The sequence below is a fragment of the Papio anubis genome, chromosome 16, assembly GCF_008728515.1.
Source record: "Papio anubis isolate 15944 chromosome 16, Panubis1.0, whole genome shotgun sequence".
NCBI classification, from domain to species: domain Eukaryota; kingdom Metazoa; phylum Chordata; class Mammalia; order Primates; family Cercopithecidae; genus Papio; species Papio anubis.
In genome coordinates, this window is record NC_044991.1 from 68519127 (window position 1) to 68540799 (window position 21673).

Sequence of the window (21673 nt, forward strand, 5' to 3'; positions counted from 1 at the left end):
TCTACCCTGCTCTCTGCCTTGGCAGGCTAATCATTATGAATCACATCAACAGGTCCCTATGACCTTGACCTCTGACTGGGTTTAGCCAATGCTAAGTCCCAGAAAGAGATCGGGGGAGGAAAGGAGAGGCGACAGAGGGGATAAGGTTGGAAATTCATTCTACTTGTGGTGGATGCATCCCTCAACCAAAAGTCACTGCTCCTCTCAAGGTAGCCTCTTGCCACTTGATAACGACAATCTCTTCTGGCTCCTGCTAACTACTTTCATCCATTCATCTCTTTGTAGCTAGGGGTAGTAACAGCTCCACCATCACTATGACCCTTGGTTCCTGCACTATCCCTTATGGTTTTCTCCACATCCTGTCCATACCACTTGAAGTCAACTCTCTTGGAATTATCCTAAGTTGAGAATGCCAACTTTTCCTGTTGGGACTTTCACAGATAAAGTCCTATCTACAGAATTCCAGAATCATTTATATCTTGAATCAACACAAGGAGAATGGCAGTTCTGGGGTTTCAGATTGAGATGCACATGCAGGCAGAATGTGATAATTCTAAAATACTCCCAAGTATTGATGATTCAAAACTCCCAAGGCTAGGCTGTGCTCTCCCAATAGGCCTGAGGTAGTCCCACAGCTGAGCCATTCTCCTCAGACCCCAGAGGAATAACATCAGTTTCTAAACCCTTGGGACCCTGTGAATTGAGCAAGAAATTCTAGGCCTCCCCATGTTTTAAATCTTCAGTCCAGCCTCAGTCAGTGAGTCCCAGTTTTACCTCAAACTAATAAAGGTGTCCAAATTACCAATCTCTCAGGGACTGAGAGAACGGGAAACACAGCAGCCTCTCAAAAATCCCATCTTTCCTACTGTGCCATGGCTTCATGTGCCATGGTTTCATGTGGAGTCAGAAAATAGAGCACAAGAATGGACTCTCCAAAACCAAAGGGCTGTGTTAGCCTCGGATGGAGTGGGGAAAGAAGGTGAAGGAAACCCCCTACACACACCTTTCTCTCCTTTCCAATTCCCAGAGCAAGTGAGGAAATGGGGACCTAGTTACCCAGGGTAAGTAAGTATGTAAGGCAAAGCCAGGACTGAATAAAGGCAACTGACTACCAGTCCAACTTTAATGACAACGGCCATATTTTCTCCCATTTGATCTGTACTGTCCAGTTGCCCAAAGGCAAGTTAAAGGAAACACCCCTCAGTTGAGTCCTAGCCCACCATCATGTGTCAGACTTTTACTGGTTTAAGATGCACTTACAAGGTCTAGAGTGGCCCTAGTCATCCCATCCTAGTCATCACAGAGGTTTCATCTCTTTCTATTGAGTCTAAAGACACAGAGCTAAGGACACCCTTAGCTGTCAGCACCCACCATGTGCAGAGGGCTCTTCCAGATGCCCTGGTGAGTTAAAAAGAGTCATCCAATTCTTTTTATTTATTTATTTATTTATGTTTTAAGAAGACCAGAGAAGTAAATATGAAGTACAAGAGAAGGGAGCTGTACCCAGAGCATTACCCAGCAGAAAGGCATTAAAGCAACAACATAGTGGCACATTAGGAGCTCAATGCTCTGGGTCACACTGTGACACGTGACACATGGATCACGCCCCAGCCTTTCCAAACCTCCATTTCTTCATCATTAAAATGAGGTCAATAACACTATCTACTATTAATGACACTACTATTAACACAGGGTTAATGATACATGTAGCAGTCCTTAGCACAGTGAGTGACATGCCATGAGGGCTCAACAAATGCTTGCTTTTATAATCAGACCAAACTGAAGTTGGTTAAGTCTCCTCTAGCTGGAAATCAAATTCTGCGGCCTTACTGGCATTTTACCTGCACCCTAGGGCTTAAAAGCCTTTGTTTACTTTTAGAGGAAGTATATTACAATATTAACAAATGTACCAAACATAGCAGTAAAACTATGCTAGTAAGACCACTGAGATAGAAATACTTCATTAAATAGATGTTTTAGAACCTACATTCAGAGGAGAGTTCCATGAGAGTGGGTGTCAGCCAAGAGTAAGTTCAGTAACGGACTGAACCATTAAAAAGCTAACAAAACCTCAGGATAATTCATTAGGATCACAATACGCAGACTAAGGAGGGAGTTTACATCTGAAGAAACCAGGGATCCAGAATCTGAAGAGGGACTTGGGAGATGAAAATAAAGAAAGCTTCTTCAGGTACTTCAAGGGTTGTATATGTTATATATGGTGGGAAAGACTAAGGAAGCCCAGTGGGTCAAGAGTCCCAGGACAAATATTGTGTCTTCCTATGAGAAAGACTGTTCTTGTGCTGAGAGGTATCCCCTACATAAGTAGAGGAGTAGAGGAGATAGCATCTCACCAGTGGGCATACTGGAAAACCCTGTGGTCACTTCCTACTAGAAAGTCTGCAATCCTAATGTCTTATTTGGACACCAGAAATAAACATAATTGGGAATCAATAGAGCGCAGCTCCTATGTGCCAGCATTTCTCACCCCTGCTAACAACAAATCCTTCAGAGAATACTACAACGGCTCAAATTTAGTCTGCTATTACATTTCCTTGGGCAGTCTTATTCCATTTGAGAGGCATTCTAGTTAAAGGTAAATAAATAACTCCATAATGTTTTTTCTTAAAGATAAATTAATCAGCCCAACACTATATCAAAAAAGGCACAAGGATAATCTGTCACATGATTTTGAGTAATTATGCTAAGGGTTTCATTTAATCAAAGGCATCATTGCTTTTGCTCTGCTAGGCTCAGAAAACTAAACATTGAAAAAAATCAAGAAATAGTCTAAAAATCACAGCCACTGGGAAGAAAGTGATTCAACATTATATTTTCTTTGTTCCACCTGCCAAAAACGATAGAGTGAATTTGGAACTGAGAAAGACAAAAAGAAAAAATTCAAGAGTAGAAAAAGATGTATGAAAGACAAGCAAGAGGCTGGGCATGGTGGCTCACACCTGTAATCCCAGCACTTTGGGAGGCTGAGGCGGGTGAACACTTGAGGTCAGGAGTTCGAGATCAGCCTTGCCAACACGGCGAAACTCCATCTCTACTAAACATACAAAAATTAGCTGGGCATGGTGTTAGGCACCTGTATTCCCAGTTACTCGGGAGGCTGAGGAAGAAGAATCACTTGAACCTGGAAGGCAGAGGTTGCAGTGAGCCGAGACTGCACCACTGCACTCCAGCCTGGGGGACAGAAGACTCTGCCTCAAAAAAAAAAAAAAAAGACAAGCATGAGAGTTTAGTGACTTTAACCACCAAGAGCCTTCCTGAAACTCCAGATGTGTGATTTGTATACCTAAGCATATAGTGCAGTCTCCACCCACGTTTTTTTTCTTTCACCACAATGAGTTGGGTAGCAGGAGGGAAGGATATAAAGGCAGAAGCTCATCTTTCATTCAGTCTATTTGCTGCCTTTGACGGCTATCACAATTCAGCACACAAGAATGCTGGTGCTCATCACCATGGAGGCAATTGTAATGTCAAACCCAAAATTGTGGAATCACAAAATATGAGACACATGTAACAGGCTTTGGGATGGGAGGGAGGGAGGGAGTGGAGATCCAAATTACCAGGCAAGAAATGCAAGTCTTTAGAAGCCCTTTTGAAGCAATTCAGATACTTAGTCATTTTTTTTCCTTTTGGAAAATTGAGACACTGATTATTTCTAGTTAAATTAATCTCTTCTGTTCATAGAATATATTATACCAGAATTCCAGCCTTCAGACCCAGTGAGAAATGAATGCCCTATTAAAGGATATACAATCAAGTGTAGATACCTTCATTATAAAGCCTGGCTTTCACCTGAACTGGAGAAAGCAATCTTTGTCCTAGATCACACAGTATTTCATTGTAACTCTATCCCTCAAGCACTACTAGACTGGGGAGACAAGTAAGTCAACAGGGTGCTAAGTGCTATCACAGAGGTAATCTACTTCATGCTCCAGGAGAAATGGAAAAGGAGGAGAAGTGGCGCCTAACCAGCCCAAGGGGTCAGAGAAGGCTTTCGGAGGAGGGGCACCTGAGATGAAGCTGGAGAGGCAAGTAGTGTTGGCCTAATGAGTGGGGTAGGGTTTATTCTATGCTGAGGGGCACAGGGAAGCCAGGAGGACCAACTGGAAACCCAGAAGCCTGGGGAATGCTAACATTTCAGGGCTGGTCTGAGGACTTGGAGACCGGAAAGGGGCCACAGAATGATGGGTCAGAAAGACAAGGGCTAAGGAGGAGGGCCTTTCAAGGCAGAAGTCACTCACAGTGTGAAGGAATGCAAGCCAAGTCAGACAAGGGCTAAAGGCCTAGACTTAAGTAACCACAAAGGGCCTAGGGTGCCCTTTGCCTGAGACATTTCAGGGAAGTGGCAGTGACAGAGGCCAGGGTACAGAGGGTTAAATCGCAGGAGGTGAGGAAGTAGAGACCATGGATAAGGCGCAGGAAGCCTGGCTAAGACCAGGGAGTGAGCTAACAGGAAATACAGGATCAAATTGTATTTTCCAGCCTGAACCTCTTTCTTTGAGCTCCAGAGTTTCATCTCCTCTTGAATTCCTCCTTTTCCCTCACCCACTACACTCAATTTATATTCTGGCCTCCCCTCTACCCATTCTCCATGCAACAGTCTGGGTGGTCTTTTTAAACTATAAATCAGGCCATCATACCACTCCATACTCAAAATACACAATGGCTTCTCACTGACCTTAGAATAGAATCTTAATGCCTTGCTATGCCCTGTAAGTTCTTGAGTGATATGGGCCCTGCTCTGTGCTCCAGTATCCTCTCATGCACCTCTCCTCCTGTTAGTCTTGTACCAACCTGGTCTCCTTTCAGTCCTTGAATTCATTAAGCACAGTCTTGCTTTAGAATTTTTGCCCTTCCTCCTTTACCAGGAACCAGTCCTAGGCCTCCAGGCCCTTTCCAAACTCTGTCCATAGAGGCAGGAGCCTCTTCATTCCCTCCTGGGGTTGTACAGGTCCTGCCTCACTCTTCTCAGAGCTCCCTCCACCATTTTGTGCAAATAAACACCCACACACCCCAAAATCACGTCCCATCCAGTAGATGCAGGCAAAGGGTGAGTTACCTATAAAGGAATGGGCCACTGCAAGTGTTCTTCCACCCCATGCCCAACGGTTTACCTCAAACCAACTTCTTCAGAGCCCAGGTTTTCCAGCCCTCCCAGTGGGATATTTCCTGGGTCTCACTACTAGGGGCTTTGATGGATGTCAAAAGACCCAGGCCCTAGCTCATTTCTCTGCTGCCAATTAGTTGTGTGCCCTTTATCAAGGCACCACTACATCAATTTTCTTATCCTAAAAAAGGTAAACAGTGTCTGTTTCCCTAGCTTTTAAGAAGGTCACCACGAAGGTGTGCTAACACCCCAGTTCTCAGCTCCCTCTTCCTTGACCCAGGGGCCTCTCTCCCACCTTTGCATCACTTGCCTTCTTAACCAGGAACAAGTCCTAGGCCCCTTGGCCCTTCCCAAACTCTGCCCATAGAGGCAGGAGCTTCTCCATTCCCTCCTGGGGTTGCACAGGTCCTGCACCTCACTCTTCTCAGAGCCACCTCAACCATTTTCTGCAAATAAACACCCACACACCCCAAATTCACCACCTATCCAGTAGATAGATGCCTCTTCTCAACCATGTCTCCTTTGGCCTTAGTCACTAGCTCCCATCCTAGGCCTGGTATACAAAAGCCTCCCAGACAATCACGCCCTCTCATTCTCTTCGCCAACACTGCTGGCTGGCCACTGACACCCACGGCAACTTTGGAAACCGTGGTTTGAAGATGGCAGAGCATCATTTGTCTGTGCCCCCTCCATCCCCACAGAGGACTGGATTTTAAATGAGCACAGAAATATCTACTATTTTAAGCCACTGAAGTTTCAGCAGGGTTTATCTATTACAGTAGCTAGTGTTTCTCTACACAATACAGGCTGAATTAAAATGGCAGCTGGAGAGAAGGGAGAAGACTCTAGTGGTAATGAAGAAAGCCTGGAGCTAGGATTAGGAATGGCCTGATGACCATCTCCATTTATATATTACTTATCCTCTTTTCAAAGCACTTTAAAATGTTTTCTAATTTGACACACCTTCATCAATACTATTGCTATTAACAATTCACAAATGAAAAAATGGACTTAGTGAAGTTAAGGCATGTCCAAGGTCCCATAGTTGATAAGTGGAGAAGCCAAACTGGACACAGGACCCCTGACTCTTAGTCTAATAGCATCTTCCCTACAGCATCTAATCTCTCAAAGCCACATTCTAGTGCCACATCAGACACACTCAACTAAAGTACAAGGGTGCTAGAATGAAACAAAAAGGATAGGTAGTCTAGTAGAACTGATAAAAGGCAGATTGTGGGCTGGGCGTGGTGGCCCATGCCTGTAATCCCAGCACTCTGGGAGGCCGAGGCGGGCGGATCACGAGGTCAGGAGATCAAGACCACGGTGAAACCCCATCTCTACTAAAAATACAAAAAATTAGCCAGGCGTGGTGGCGGGCGCCTGTAGTCCCAGCTGCTCGGGAGGCTGAGGCAGGAGAATGGCATGGCATGAATCCGGGAGGTGGAGCTTGCAGTGAGCCGAGATCGCGCCACTGCACTCCAGCTTGGGCGACACAGCAAGACTCTGTCTCAAAAAAAAAAAAAAAAGAAGGCAGATTGTGGAGGTCTTTGTAAACATCAGACTGTGGAGTATAACTTTCATTGAAAACACAATGAGGAGCAAAAACCAACTCCCACTTCCAAGCTCCACACAGTACTTTTATATCTTCTCTGCCTTCAAAGAGCTTACTGCATCATCCACCCTTGGCTATCAGTGGATGCCAATGCTCCACTTCACACAAAAAATAGAAGTTTTTACAAGGGCAAAAATTCCAGCCCCCTGCCTTCTATAGACTTCTGTATCCCCACATAGCCCTTCCTCTTTCCACACAGTCAAATGAAAGAGGCACCACTCCTCTGGCAATGCTATTGGCCATCTCCTGTGCATGCCCCTCCATCCACAGAAGAGACTCTGTTCAATCACTTATCCTTTCTTTTCCTGAATTTCTGATTTTTTCCCTTTCTCCTGGCTCTTCCTTTCCTCGGCCTCTGAACATACTAGAGCCCCTCTCATTCTAAAATCACCCCTTCCTTGGGAAGCCCATAGCCACCTCTTATCCTCACACTTCCTAGCTGAGCTCCTTTAAGCATCAACAGCAAAAATGCATCTCTACTTCATTACCATGGAATCTCTACTCCACCCCCACCCACGGTAATGCGGTGGTGGGATGCTGAAACATTCACCTCCAGTGATACCTCTTAGGAGCTAAATCCAATGAAGAATTCCCAACATTTCTCTTACTTTACCTTTTTATGGCACTTAACACTGCTGTATTCCCACCTTCTTGAAATTATCCCCTGCCTTAGTTTCCATGGCCCCATCCTCCCCACTAAATGTTGGTATTTCCTGGGGCTCCATCTTTATACTTCCTCTTACCCTACATACTCTACTTTCTGTTTGAAATCATCCACAAATATAGTTTCAACTGATGGCTACACACTGGAGACTTCCACAGTGTGTAGCTGTGGAAGTGTAGCTATATCTCCACAGTCCAGACCACTCATGTGAGCTCTCCACAATCTGGCTATATGTGCCTGGCAGTATTTCCACCTGGATTCCATGGGCAGCTCAAACTCAACATGGCTAAAACCACAGCAAGCATCTTGTTTACCATGCTTGTTCCTCTTCTTACTGCATCCATAAGGAGAGCATTTATTGAGTACTGTATCAGTAAGGGCCCTACAGAGAAACAGTACCAATATGAAACACAACTATATATATGTGTGTGTGAATGGATATATGTATGAATATACAGCCATACTTACACACTAAGATTTATTTTAAGGAACTGGCTCATGCAATTGTAGGGCTGACAAGTATTAAATCTTTTGGGCAGACCAGCAGGCTAGAAATGGAGGCAAGAATTGCTGCTGCAGTTTTGAACTCCCCTACCCAAACACGTACCCAGGAGACAGGGTCTGGCCTCTCACCTCTATATCCCCAGCATCCTACACAGGCTTGACACACAGCAGAAGCTCAGAAAGTGTTGGTTAATGGCCAACTGGGTATAAATCGAGATGTTATTAAATGAGAATGGGACAACAGGATGAATCATCATGGGGAAGAATCAAGACTTGACCAAGGACTATGTTACAAATCAAGACATAGCCCTTTTGGGCATTCATTTGACAGAATTACCGCATCACTACACCCATGACTGAACAAGGACCATTACACAGATAGAAGCATATCCATTCAATACTATATTTGAATGTCTCAACAACCCTGTGAAGTTGGTATGGCAAAGAAAAGTTCACATTTTGTGAGTAAAATTGAGGTTCAAAGATTAAGGGTCTTGCCTAGGTTGCTACAAAAAATACCTACAATGAAGTGTCTTAGTTGTTCAGGGATATGCAAGGTAAGACCATTAAAACAACAGAAAGTTGGCCGGGAGCGGTGGTTCATGCCTGTAATCCCAGCACTTTGGGAGGCCAATGCAGGTGGATTACTTGAGCTGAGTTCAAGCCCGGCCTGGGCAACATGGTGAAACCCTGCCTCTACAAAAAATACAAAAATTAGCCGGGTATGTTGGTGCACACCTGTGGTCCCAGCTAAACTTGGGAGGCTGAGGAGGGAGGACTACTTGAGCCCAGGAGGTAGAAGCTGCAGTAAGCTAGGATCACACCACTGCACTCCAGTCTGGACAACAGAGCAAGGTCCTGTCTCAAAAACCAACCAATGACCAAAAAAAAAAAAAAAAAGTCAAAACCAAAAAGTAACAGTGCAGTTCAAAACTCCTTATCAACCAAACCTGCAAAAAGTAATATTCTACTATTTACAAATAATACTTATTATAACTATTGTTCTGATTTTTGTACTATATCATGGTATGTAGTATATTATTAGAATTATATATCCATTGTTGTAGGCCAGGCGCGGTGGCTCACGCCTGTAATCCCAGCACTTTGGGAGGCTGAGGCAGGCAGATCACGAGGTCAGGAGATCAAGACCATCCTGGCTAACATGGTGATAACCCGTCTCTACTTAAAATACAAAAAGAAAAAAATTAGCCAGGCGTGGTGGTGGGTGCCTGTAGTCCCAGCTACTCGGGAGGCTGAGGCAGGAGAATAGTGTGAATCTGGGAGGCGGAGCTTGCAGTGAGGCGACAGAATGAGACTCCGTCTCAAAATACATAAATAAAATAGAATTATATATCCATTGTTGTAATAATTTCCGGTTATATAGTAAACATCCAGAAGCACTGTTTTCTGAAATAAAGCCAATATGTATTAAATTTATGACTTTTTAAAGATAACTATATAGTTCTCTTAGCACCACCTAAGTAGCTGGTTTCCGTATTTATTAATATACATCAGAATTAGTGAAATGTTAATATTTAGTCCAAGCATTGTATCTGGGGATGCGATGGCATTCTCTGAAGCCACAGAGAAGTGAAAATGCTCCATTAGTCATTCTTGTTAAAGAAGACAGGGCTGATCACGCCCAGCTATATTTGCATATATAGTAACTTGACCTTTGCAAAGCTCTTTTCTATATAGTCTCCTCTAGTCTTACAAAAATCTTATAAGCCAGGGCAAATCCTTTTTATTTTACTTGACAGAAAATAGGGTCAGATGCTTAAGATCATGTAATTGATAAAAGGCAAAAGTGGGACTAGACACCAGGCTTTTCTGCCCCAAAGTCTACAGTCATTCTATAAAGCTCTCATGGCTTTCTGGCCATAGGTCCACCAGACTGTGAGTGCTATGGAAGACCATGTCCGATTTGCTCTCTACTGGTGTCCAGCATAGTATCTGACACACAGTAGTTACATAATAAGTATGTTAGTTGGTGAATTACTGAAATCATTTTCTTAAGTGGCTTTAGTTACCTGTATGGTAAAATAGGGCCTATAGCATTGCCAAATATCTTGGCTTTTTAAATGGTATTGGCATTATCAGGAATAAGCAAAAAGAAAATGCCATCTTCTGTGAACTATATATGTTGATTCCCAAGGGGATCAGAATTCTGGGCCAGGGCCCCATTTCAGCACAAAAGGTAGCAAGTAGTATGTTTTTCAGCTTCCCGGAAAATTAAGAGTTGAATGGAAGGGTCAAGGAGGAGACTTAACATGGGAAAGGAAAAACTGAATATAAGATTTCAGGCATAACGATGACCATCTACAAGGCTGGCACAATGGCCCAGCTATAGCTAATCTACCATGGCAAGAAATGGGCTTGCCAAAGGAGTGCAGACTCATCCAGAGAGTACACACACCAGTGAGAGAGAATCCACTCCGTGGCAGGAAGACACAGCTTTGAGGTAGGCCAAGCCCAGGAACCAAGTGTGCAAAGGCCTGGGACAGAAAGAGCCACTCTGGACGTGGCTTCACAGCCACGGTTTCTGTAAAACCGTCTGTGCTTAGCCACCTAGAGCAAGGGAGAATGAGGAGCAACCGACCTCCTTTGGTTTACTCTGGTCAACCCCACAGGGATCCACTGACCACATCGCCAACCATCCCAGAGAAAGATACTCAGAAATGAGATGGTGAGTATTCAAAAGTCCTGCTAACCTGGCAGACTATTCATTTCCTATGAAGGCCTCATGAACATCATTTAGAGCTCCATTTTCCCTCCATTTTAAACCATATATTCAAACATATACATCCCATTATCATTCTGGTTTTCTATTCACTACCATACCACTATATTTCCCATTCTTTCAGATATCTACTATGATCTCAAGATCGTTTTCAGCTATGCTTCCATAAAAGCCCTTCTCCACCAAATATTCCTTAATGAATCACATATTAATTACAGAAACAAGGTATCCAAAGCAATTCATTTCAGATAACTGAAGGCTAATTCATTAAGCACTGTGTTGTAGTCTTGCTAAAATAAATGATGCCTTAGTAAACAGAAAATATCAAATGTAATTTACTAGTTCCAATTTTACTCAACCTTCAAAATCCAGTCTGAATACAAACATCCCCTTAAAGCATTCTCCAATCTCCTCTTGCCACCTCCATCCACCACTAGAAATAACCTGTCTTTCATCTGTGATCCTACGACATTTTGATTATATCTCCTTCACAGCACTAAGCATGCCTGCCTGCTTGAGATCAGAGATCTAAATGCACCTTGACTAACTTTTTAACAAGTTCCTTGAGGCCATGGACCCTCTTCTCAACCCCAAGGTACCTAGTTCACAGCAGGAATACAAACACTTCACAAGGTGAATACTCTTAGTGATTTAAACATTATAAAGAGCACCATAATACAGAGGAGCCTGCAAGGGTTCCTGAGCTCTGAAGGGAGGAAAAGTATGACATTAAAGAACATGTTATCATCATCAAAACACTCATTGGTTCTGTTAAGTATTCCTCAGCTTTAGAAGAAAATGTTTGTCTAAAAGGGAAAAATACTCTGAATTCCTTTTTTTCTCTAAAATGGAATCACTTTTTACAAATCTCAACTTGCAAAATCAAAGTTCTAGTTGAACTGGCATTGCTAATCCTCCACGGCCACATTTTCTAGGCCTCATGATGTACATTTGACTAGCTCCCTGTAGTTCACTGAGGAGAGGAGACAGTGAGTGGAAGGATGTGGTAGGTGACTGGAATGCAACTGAGGTGCTGCTATTCACCAGTTTGAAAGCCAGCCTTCTCAGTCCAAGAGGAAATAAGAAATGGAACACAAGATTGAGCAAATCAAGTTTTAGGCTCAAGGTCCATAGCAACCACTTCAACAGTGCTGACAACATTCTTTTCCCGAAGCTTTAGTGTTTGGGTATGATAAACCAGGTGGTATAGTGTAAAGTAATCTAAACAAAGCAACTCAAATTCAGAACCTCCTTAATAGCAATAGGGGGAGTCTAAGTGGTCAGCCAAGAATGACTAACTCCAAGTTCCCTCGTGAGCAGCTATTTTTTTGCAGGATTCCTCTCCTTGTCATGGAAATAATTTTCCCAGAGAAAATAGGGAGAATGGGGTAGTAGGGCTACCAGTATCATAATATTAAATATCATATAGACAACCCCTTGGGGATAACAACTGTTCTTAACTTCGGCTTGTTGAGTAAAACTTTGTTTTTAAATTCAGTATCTTCAGAGACAGAATTGTGCACATAATTTTACAAATACTTAAAGCACTAAGCATGCTGGTTTATGATGGAAAGCTTTCTAAATTGCACAACTTCCTTCTCAGCCTTTCTGAACAAACTAAACCCTAATTCGACCTATTCCTGTTGAACACTAACAATTATAATCAGTTGATGTATTCAGAGACCACCGAGGCAAACAGAAATGTTTTTTTCTATAATAAATGTCTCCAAACAGCTATACTTTGAATTATTTTGTAGAGCATTTCTGTTTCTGTCATTACCAGCTGTCCCTTCCTGCTGTTGTCAGTGTGTTTGCCTCTGATACAGCATTCTTAGTTCACTGTTTCTGATATCAGATGTATCTGGAAAGCCAAACTCTTAAGTGTCATGGGCTAAGGCTCCCTCCCACCAGTCCCACCTCCTTCAGACCCAGGCAGTAGTCTTCCAGATGCCATGTTCTTTATCACTACAGCTGCATTCTCAAACTTGCCTAATCATAAAGAATTACCAAGTGGGGAGGGTGTTAAAAATACACATTCTCAGTCTCCTCCTCCTAAAGACTATAGTTCAGTGGGCCTAGGATAGAGCCTGGAATCATTTAACATACATCCTCACATGATTTTCATGAACACGTTTAGAAACACAATACTACATTGTCACCAGTGCTGCCCTCTTGAATTGGGATTCCTTCAGAAGTATAATGAACCTGGGCCATGGCCGACTCCTTCCCAAGAGACCTGGCAACCAATAAACCTTCCAGGTCACTACTTTTCCATCTCCCTCAGGTAAAATCCCCTGATCCTTTCAGATTCCTGCAGGGTAACCACAACATCTCAGGGGATCTCCAACCCCACCACATTTGCTGAAGATTTGGCCCATGTTCCTTTTCTCCATCCTAAATATCCTACAATCCTGATGGCTTCTCTGACCACACAGATGGCCCAAACAACTCTCCAGCCTCCCAGTTACTTGACTTTTCTGAATTCAGCCATCTTTACTGAGTTCACTTCACTTCAGTCACTTATATCTGTGGCAAAACACAGGAATCTGTCATGCCCAGTAATTAATTGCTCCAACTCTGAAATCTTCCACTCATGTGTCCCTCTCTAGCCACATCCTCCTATTACTCCATCACTCCACACACCCATTCCTCGACTTCAATACCACTGGTCCTTTTCTCCTCCCCATCTAGCCTAGATACCTTTAGCTATCACGTTAGTCATCCCCTGGCCAATATCCCAGTTCCTCTGCTCTACTGTCCTTCTGCCACTCACCCCAGCAAACTCCAACCCTGGCTCAATCCAACTACATGCCTTCTGTGCTCCTAAAACCAGGCAGCTGAATGCTACCAGTGCCCCAGTTAATCCATGGTCCTGTCTCAGTGGAGCCCTGCATACTGCCTGAAGATCATGGACATTGTCTCAAGTTCATTACCCCTTCTTCTTGACCTCAGTGGTATGTCAAACCTTGTTTTACTCTGACCACTTGCCATTTATTCTTTGCAGACCTCACCTCTATTTCACAGAGATGACAAAACACCACCAGACTGGCACTTGCTCATAAGACATCCCACCAGAAAATATAACTGTGCCCAGATATTCCATCATGTGAGCTGCCAAGCCCATCATGCAGAAACTGAGTCTACTGTTCACTTGGTTATTTGAAATAAACTCCCTGGAGGTAAGCATTACTGACGTAAACAGTATGCTGGCGAGTATCTTTCTAGTCCAAAAAAATAAAGTAACACAAAATAGTATAGCCAGCTTCTTGAAAGATCTCTCTACCCTGAGAATCCTTCTAAAGATGGGGAAGAGCTTTTTTAAAAAAAAGAAAGCTATCTTCACAAGCATTTAACAAGCTTAAATTCAAACATAAAGTTGTCATACATCAATAGAATAATTATAAATCCCAACCCAGACAGTTAATTCTGATTTTTTTTTTTTTTTTTTTTTAGTCTCTCTCTGTCACCAGACTGGAGTGCAGTGGCACGATCTCAGCTCACTGCAACCTCCCCGTCCTGGGTTCAAGCGATTCTCCTGCCTCAGCCTCCCGAGTAGCTGGGACTACAGGCACGTACCACCACGTCCAGCTAATTTTTTGTATTTTTAGTGGAGACAGGGTTTCACCATGTTGGCCAGGATGGTCTTGATCTCTTGACCTTGTGATCCACCCACCTAGGCCTCCCAAAGTGCCAGGATTACAGGCGTGAGCCACCACGCCCGGACAATTCTCTGATAATTTTTATAAATTCAAAACCATGGTCAGTGAAAGAACACTAAGTTAGTTATTGTCTGTCATTCACTCTTACCCAAACTCTAAATTGTTGATGAGTTTACAAGTCTTTTGAGGATTTTTTCTCCTTATAATAGTAATAGCTAACATTGACAGATTTTGCGTATAATTCTGCTCCTCAAAAGATCCTATAAGAACTATTATTTTTCCCCATTTACAGCTGAAAAAACAGACTTAGACATGTAATTTTCCTAAAGGCTTACAGCTAGAAAGTGGCAAAGGTAAAATTAAAACACAGAGCCTGAAAGCAAACTAATCTATATGCTTTCGCATAGTGGTTATTAACAGAAGCTTCCCAGGAGAATATAACATCCTAACCCAAGGGTTCTTATTTTTAATGCTCTCATATATGCTTAGAAAGACAAGAGAAACCATCAGGGATGAATAATACAGCATATTTCATATTCATTCATTCCTGCATTCATATTAGAAGGCAGTAATGAATAAAAGGGAAGGTTCTAAAGTCACATTACATAGATTAAAATCCTAATTCCACCATACTCTTAGCTATGTAACTTTAAACATTACTCAAATTCTCTAAGTTCAATTTTCTCAACTAAAAAATAGAAGTAGTGCCTGGCGCAATGGCTCAAGCCTGTAATCCCAGCACTTTGGGAGGCCGAGACGGGCGGATCACGAGGTCAGCAGATCGAGACCATCCTGGCCAACACGGTGAAACCCCATCTCTACTAAAAAAAAAAATACAAAAAACCAGCCGGGCGAGGTGGCGGGTGCCTGTAGTCCCAGCTACTCGGGAGGCTGAGGCAGGAGAATGGCGTAAACCCGGGAGGCGGAGCTTGCAGTGAGCTGAGATCCGGCCACTGCACTCCAGCCTGGGCCACAGAGCTAGACTCCATCTGAAAAAAAAAAATAAAAAATAGAAGTAGTAATATAATTACCAACATCACCATACTGGGTTCTCCCAAAGATTTAGAGATAATGTGTGAACACACATAGCAGTGGATCTGGTCCATAGGAATTCTCAAAAAAAGTAGCTATTAAAATAATTATTCAAAATGTTTTCAGGCCCTACACCTACTGGACTCTGGGCAGAGCACTGGGTGCTAGCACTGTACCATAAACAGGGCAAGGCTGTCCCTGCCCTCCTAGATCTTGTAGTCTCTATTGGGAGAGTAGACAATAAAGAAGAAAACAAAAGAAGGAAACATACAAATGAAGTTTTATTGAGGGGTGAAGCCAGCTGGACTTCCTGGTTCGAGAGGGGACTTGGAGAACTTTTTTGTCTTACAAGAGGATTGTAATATGCACCAATCAGCACTCTGTAGCTAGGATTGTAAAACGCACCAATCGGCACTCTGTAAAAACGCACCAATCAGCACTCTGTAGCTAGTTAGAGGTTTGTAAAATGGACCAATCAGTACACTGTAAAATGGACCAATCAGCACTCTGTGAAATGGACCAATCAGCAGGACATGGGCGGGGACAAATAAGGGAATAAAAGCTGGCCACCCCAGCCAGAAGAAGCGACCTGCTCGCTCGGACTCCCTTCTAGGTTGTGGAAGCTTTGTTTTTTTCCTTTCCACAATAAATCGCTGCTACTCACTCTTTGGGTCCATGCCATCTTTAAGAGCTATAACACTCACCACGAAGGTCCACAGCTCCTTTCTTGAAGTCAGCGAGACCACGAACCCACCGGAAGGAACCAACTCCGAACACACTATGAATTTTAGTGAAGTGTCAAGCAATAAATGCACATGTACTGAGATAGAGGACAATGAGGAGGAAGCTACTATAGAAGTAGTGATCAAGGAAGCCCCCTCTGAGGGGGAGATGTTTTAGCTGAGACTGGATGTTTTAGGCTCTTTTAAGGAGACAAGTGGAGGGAAGAGCCTGTACAGAAGAGGAGAACAAGGCATGTTTGAGGAACTGAAGGTGTTCAACCTGACAAGCATGGCAAACAAGGAGGGGAGCCTGGAAAGGAAGCACATCAGAGTAAGTGTGGATGCGAGTCCAAGTGCAGTGGAAGCCACCAAGCAGGGGGGTGGCATGCCTGGGTTTACTCTTTAGTAGGATCACTCTGGCTGCAGTGAGGAAAATGTGGTAGAAGAAAGCAACAGTGGAAGCTGGGAGACCAACTAGGAGACAGGGGAATCATCCATCTGAGAGAGGGGGTTAGGCGGATTAGGAAGATGGAGAGAAGGAAGGGTTTGAGATATTCTAGAAGCCAGGCCAAAAAGCCATACAGATGGGTTGCATGTGGAGTGAGGAAATGAGAAGAATTACAGACAACTTTCAGGTGTCCAGCCTGAACAATGAATAGACAATACAAACTAACAGTGAGACAGAAGGCTGAAGGGGAGAGTAAGGAAGGGTCAGGAATGAGGAATACAAACTTCGAAGCTTGAGAGGGAGATTGAGAGATCAGTTCTGAACCTGTGAAGTTTGAGATCACTGGGACAGGAAGGTGGTAGCTGAAACTGCAAGTCTGGAACCAGAGAAAGGGTGGGGAGACATAATAGAAAGAGTCATCTGCATCCAAGGGGTACTAGGGTCCTGGGAATTGATGAGATCATTTAAAGAGAGAATATAATGAGAGAAGGAAGGTAGCAGAGCCAGAAAAGAAAAGAAATAATTAAAAATCACGTTGATAATTTAAAACTGAACATGGTAACATAGCCCACACAAACATAGAACTGGCTCAAATACATGCTCAATAAATACCTATGGAACAAACAAAAATAAAATCTTAACACATCCTTTTAGGCTTTTTTTTTTTTTTTTTTTTTTTTGAGACGGTGTCTCACTCTGTCACCCAGGCTGGAGTGCAGTGGCAAGATCTCTGCTCACCACAGGCTCCGCCTCCTGGGTTCACACTATTCTCCTGCCTCAGCCTCCCGAGCAGCTGGGACTACAGGCGCCCGCCAACACACCCGGCTAATTTTTGTATTTTTAGTAGAGACGGGGTTTCACCGTTTTAGCCAGGATGGTCTTGATCTCCTGACTTCGTGATCCGCCCACCTCGGTCTCCCAAAGTGCTGGGATTACAGGCGTCAGCCACCGCGCCCAGCCTCCTTTTAGGCCTTTAAGAAAATAATTTTGATTTAGGATTCCACCCTTACCACCACCACCACCAACTTCTTGTATATTTGGAGGATAAGAAAAACAAGTTTTCGAAGGTCTCTGTTTGGATTGTGTTCAAGGAGATCCTTTTTCTTAAAAATAAGAAGCAACTGTTTTTTTCCAAAAACTCACAAATTAAAAGTAGTCTACCTGAAATTCAAACCTTTGAAAAGCTTATACTCACATTACAACTTCAGTGTAAAAATTCTGCCCCAAGACACAATTTTCCCATCCTCATAAATTAAAATGCAATTACATATTTTACTACAGATGTTTCATCCTGATAGATGAAACTAGTACTTTCAAACAGTTCAAGAGTCATATTAGAGATGTAAAATTTCAAAAGGTCAAGGATTTATTTTTAAATGTTTTTTAAAAAAAACCCATTAAGTATACCTGCTAGGTCATCCAAAAACTGATAAGCAGGGAGATGAAAAGGATAGAACGGCCAGAAAAATAAGTAAATATGTAACAGCTATTCCCCAAATGAAAACACATTAAAGCTATAATTATATCTCTGGGTATCCGTTGACACAAAAAACCCCATTATGCTCTTGAGGCTTATACTATCACTATGAACTACCAAATTGAAATCACAGCTGTAAACATAACTGGGAAACTTTATACTTTTCAAAAATGTCCAGTGTGACACAGTGATAATGCATAAGAAGGAAAGCCAACAACATTTGCCAAAAATGTTCCTTCCCTCAATTGTTCAAGTTAAATCAAGACCATAATTCTTTTTAAGACCATAGCCTCACTTTGTAAAATTCTTCTCAGATATAGATGAGAAAGGAATATTCTAACTTTTAAGAAATTGTCATTTTAACTCATGACACAGCTAACTAAAAGCCTAGAAGGCTACCAGCAAGGTCACATGAATAGTTGGATAATGAACATTCATTCTTTCCCTCATTCATTCAACAAATATTAAGTACCCACAGTGGGCCAGGTGCAGTTTCTGAGCCCTGGGGATACATCAGTGAAAAAAAGTCTCACACTTCTGGGTTAATGAGGGAGACAGACAATAAACCAACAAATAAATATGTATTACCAAGTGGTGGTAAGTAAGGCAGGATAAGAACAGGGAAATGGGGTGTATTTAATAGTGCAGTCAAGCAAAGCCAGACAACCTAACTTTCGAGCAGAGACCTGAAGTAAGGAAGTCAACCATGTTAACATGCAGGGACCAGAGTTCTAGGCGGAGGGAACAGCAAATGCAAAGGCACCAAGGCTGGAATATGCTTGGCTTTTCTTTTTTTTTTTCTTTTTTTTTTGAGACAGAGTCTCTGTCTCCCAGGCTGAAGTGTGGTGGTGCGATCTTGGCTTAATGCAACCTCCGCATCCTGGGTTCAAGCAATTCTCCTGCCTCAGCCTCCTGAGTAGCTGGGATTACAGGCACGTGCCACCATGCCCCGCTAATTTTTTTTTTTTTTTTTTTTTTTTTTTAGTAGAGACAGAGTGTCACCATGCCAGCCAGGTTGGTCTCGAACTCCTGACCTCGTGATCCTCCCACCTCGACCTCCCAAAGTGCTGGGATTACAGGCATAAGTTTGACGTCTTTAAGAAACAGCAAAGAGATCTGTCTGGCAAGGCTCGAAGTGAGGATGGTTGTGGGGAAGAGGGTTAGCCTGGCAGGCCACAGCAAGGCCTTCAGATTTTAAGACAAAAAGCTATTGGAGGGCTCTAAGCAGAGGACTAACATGATCTGACTTTTTTAAAGGACTGCAAAGAGAAATACAAGTTCCTACTCATAAAACCAAGATGTATCTCTCATAATCTAGTTATAAGTGAAAGAAAAAAAGCATAGAATAAAAGTTGTATAGTATGATAGCATTTTTGTAAGAAAAAACACGTATACATGGGAACAAGGCTAAAAGGCTTAATACCAAATTGTGGTTTACTATGGTTTGTGGGATTATGGTGGGTTTGTTTTGTTTTGTTTTTGGCAATGCTTTTGTTTTTCAAGTTTTCTGCCTTAAACATGAATTACTTTGGTAATTTTTAATGTTATCTTTAAAAAGAAAAAAGCACTCTACCATGAGACTTCCCTAGTCTGAAATCTTACTTCGATATGAAAAAAAACAAAAACAAAAAAAACTCAAAACCAAAAACCAAAACAACATGGGGAACATTTTTTTCCAAAAATTACCACACTTCCCATGCAATGTTTGCCTGCCATGAACCACTGCACAAATCAAGCCCAGCTCAATGTATCAAGGTCACAAAACCAACTTGGTTAATATGTTGATCATTACATAGTGGCTCTGTCCTCCACAGCAACTTTGATACCACCTTTCCAAGGCAGCAACAGAAGGGCCCTTTTCATTCATTTTCTAAGTCTCTTTGATACTATTTTGCGCTTCTGGATTTTTCCACTGTATGTCTCTTAGAAACAAATTAAGCTCGAATAAGTTGTTCCAGCTAATGAAGTGCGCTTTTGGCTCCTTCTCCGTGGTTCAGAATTATCCGGCAAAATACCAATTGTTTTAGGACGCAGTTTCTCTTAGTTTTGAAATATTGCAATACTAAGTTACCACGAATAAAGAACATCGAGATAACAACACACAAGAACGTGTATAAATGGAAACTACTGTAATCCTTTTTAAAATTAAGGATGTGTGGACGCCTCATGAATAAACATTTAGGATATCCGGATAAATATATACTATGTGTTCACATAGATAAAAACAGAAAGGAGCATTCCTTCCCACCTCACTCCCCTACCCCAAGTCACATAAGTTTCTCACAGGGCACAGGCCCAGGGCAATCACTGCTCAGAAATGTAAACCATGCAACTCAAAATGACTCAAGCTCTCAAACACTTCCCACCTAAGTCCTACATCCCATCCACTCCTCAATCACTTCCAACAGGCTTCCCTGAATGAAAATCCCAAACTGGGAAGGCTTAACAAGCTCCAAACTCCACTCAAATGCCACTCAGGGAATCGGAGGACTTGGGGCCCACGTGTAGTGTTTTCGCGTGGGCAAACAAGGGTCCCAAGATTCAGGATGCTACTGTACCCCGAGTGGTTCGAGTCCTGGCTCTGCCGCCTTCCCTGGTCGAGCTGACGCTCTTTATACCGGGGGCATGGGCTGCCACATCCCAGCAGGGTGCAAGGGCCGGCGGGCGTGGACGCAGGCGGCCCTCGGGCGCACACGCGGGACGAACACTCGGGCACGCACTCTCACACGGTCAGGCGGGCCTGCGCGAACGCCCCCGCTTCCCCTCCACCACCCCCTTTTGCGCCTTCCGCGACGGTGGCACACAGGGCTACCCTGACCCCCAGGACCCCTGGACGCCGGCGCCTGGAGCCCGGGGGGGTGATGACAGATGGCGGAGGGCGGGGCTCCGGGGGGAAGGGGCGGAGCCTCTCAGCATGGGGGTGCTGGCGGCTGACAGAAAGACCAGGGGCAGCTGGCGGGAGGGGGCTGACGGAGACTGCGGGTCGGCCGCGGGCCAGGCGTGGCGGGAAGGAGCTCGCACAGACACAGACACAGTCGTGCTGACAGGCAGAGAGACACACAGACACCGGGGACTGACAGCCGCGGGGGCACGCGGGGCCGGCTGGCCGTGGCGGGCGCTCACCTGGCAGCGGCAGCGGTGGCGGCGCCCGCGACCGGGCCACTCTTCCCGCGCTGCGGGCCTCCCTCCCCGCGGCCGGGCGGGCAGCCGGCGCAGGCCCCGCAGAGGCGGCGGCGGCGGCGGCGACGCCGGAGCCGCGGACTGCTGAGCGGCGGGGACGCAGCTGCACCAACCGACTCCGGGCCACTCGGCTGGGCTCGGCTGCTCTCGGAGGTTCTCGGTTCTGCTCGGCCTTGCTCGGCTCCGCTCGGCCTTGCTCGGCTCGGCTGGGGGCGTGGCCCAGGGCCCCCCGCCCAGGTCGCCTCTGGCGGCCGCGGGGCGGGGCTTTTGAGTGGGTGCGAGCCCCCTGACGTCGTGGGGAGCGGACCTTGCCCCCGGCGCATGCGCCAGTCCCCTCCAGCTCCTCACCGTGTGGAGTCTGAAGACGACGGGGAAGGAGGGGCTGGGGGCGGATGCTGCGGTTCCAGAGGTTCCTGGCTTTTGTACTCCATATCCTGCTCTTTCCAGAGGACCACTTAAGGAAGGTCACACCAGGTTACACTTTCGAAAGGATGTGTGTGTAGGCTGGCA

General features: G+C 44.2%; 1 protein-coding gene across 4 annotated transcripts in view; it reads right to left on the reverse strand.

The window, feature by feature from the left end:
* Positions 1 to 21268, reverse strand: part of ZHX3 (zinc fingers and homeoboxes 3) — a 137139-nt gene extending 115871 nt beyond the window's left edge. For 3 of the 4 annotated variants that reach the window (XM_021921050.1, XM_021921044.1, XM_017944813.2), the window contains exon 1: positions 21107 to 21268. The gene's annotated coding sequence lies outside the window, so the exon portion shown is untranslated. Of the gene's footprint in view, positions 1 to 20541; positions 20735 to 21106 lie in introns of those variants that run through there. The other variant, XM_021921045.2, reaches the window with a different exon arrangement.
* Between the last annotated feature and the right edge of the window lie 405 nt (positions 21269 to 21673).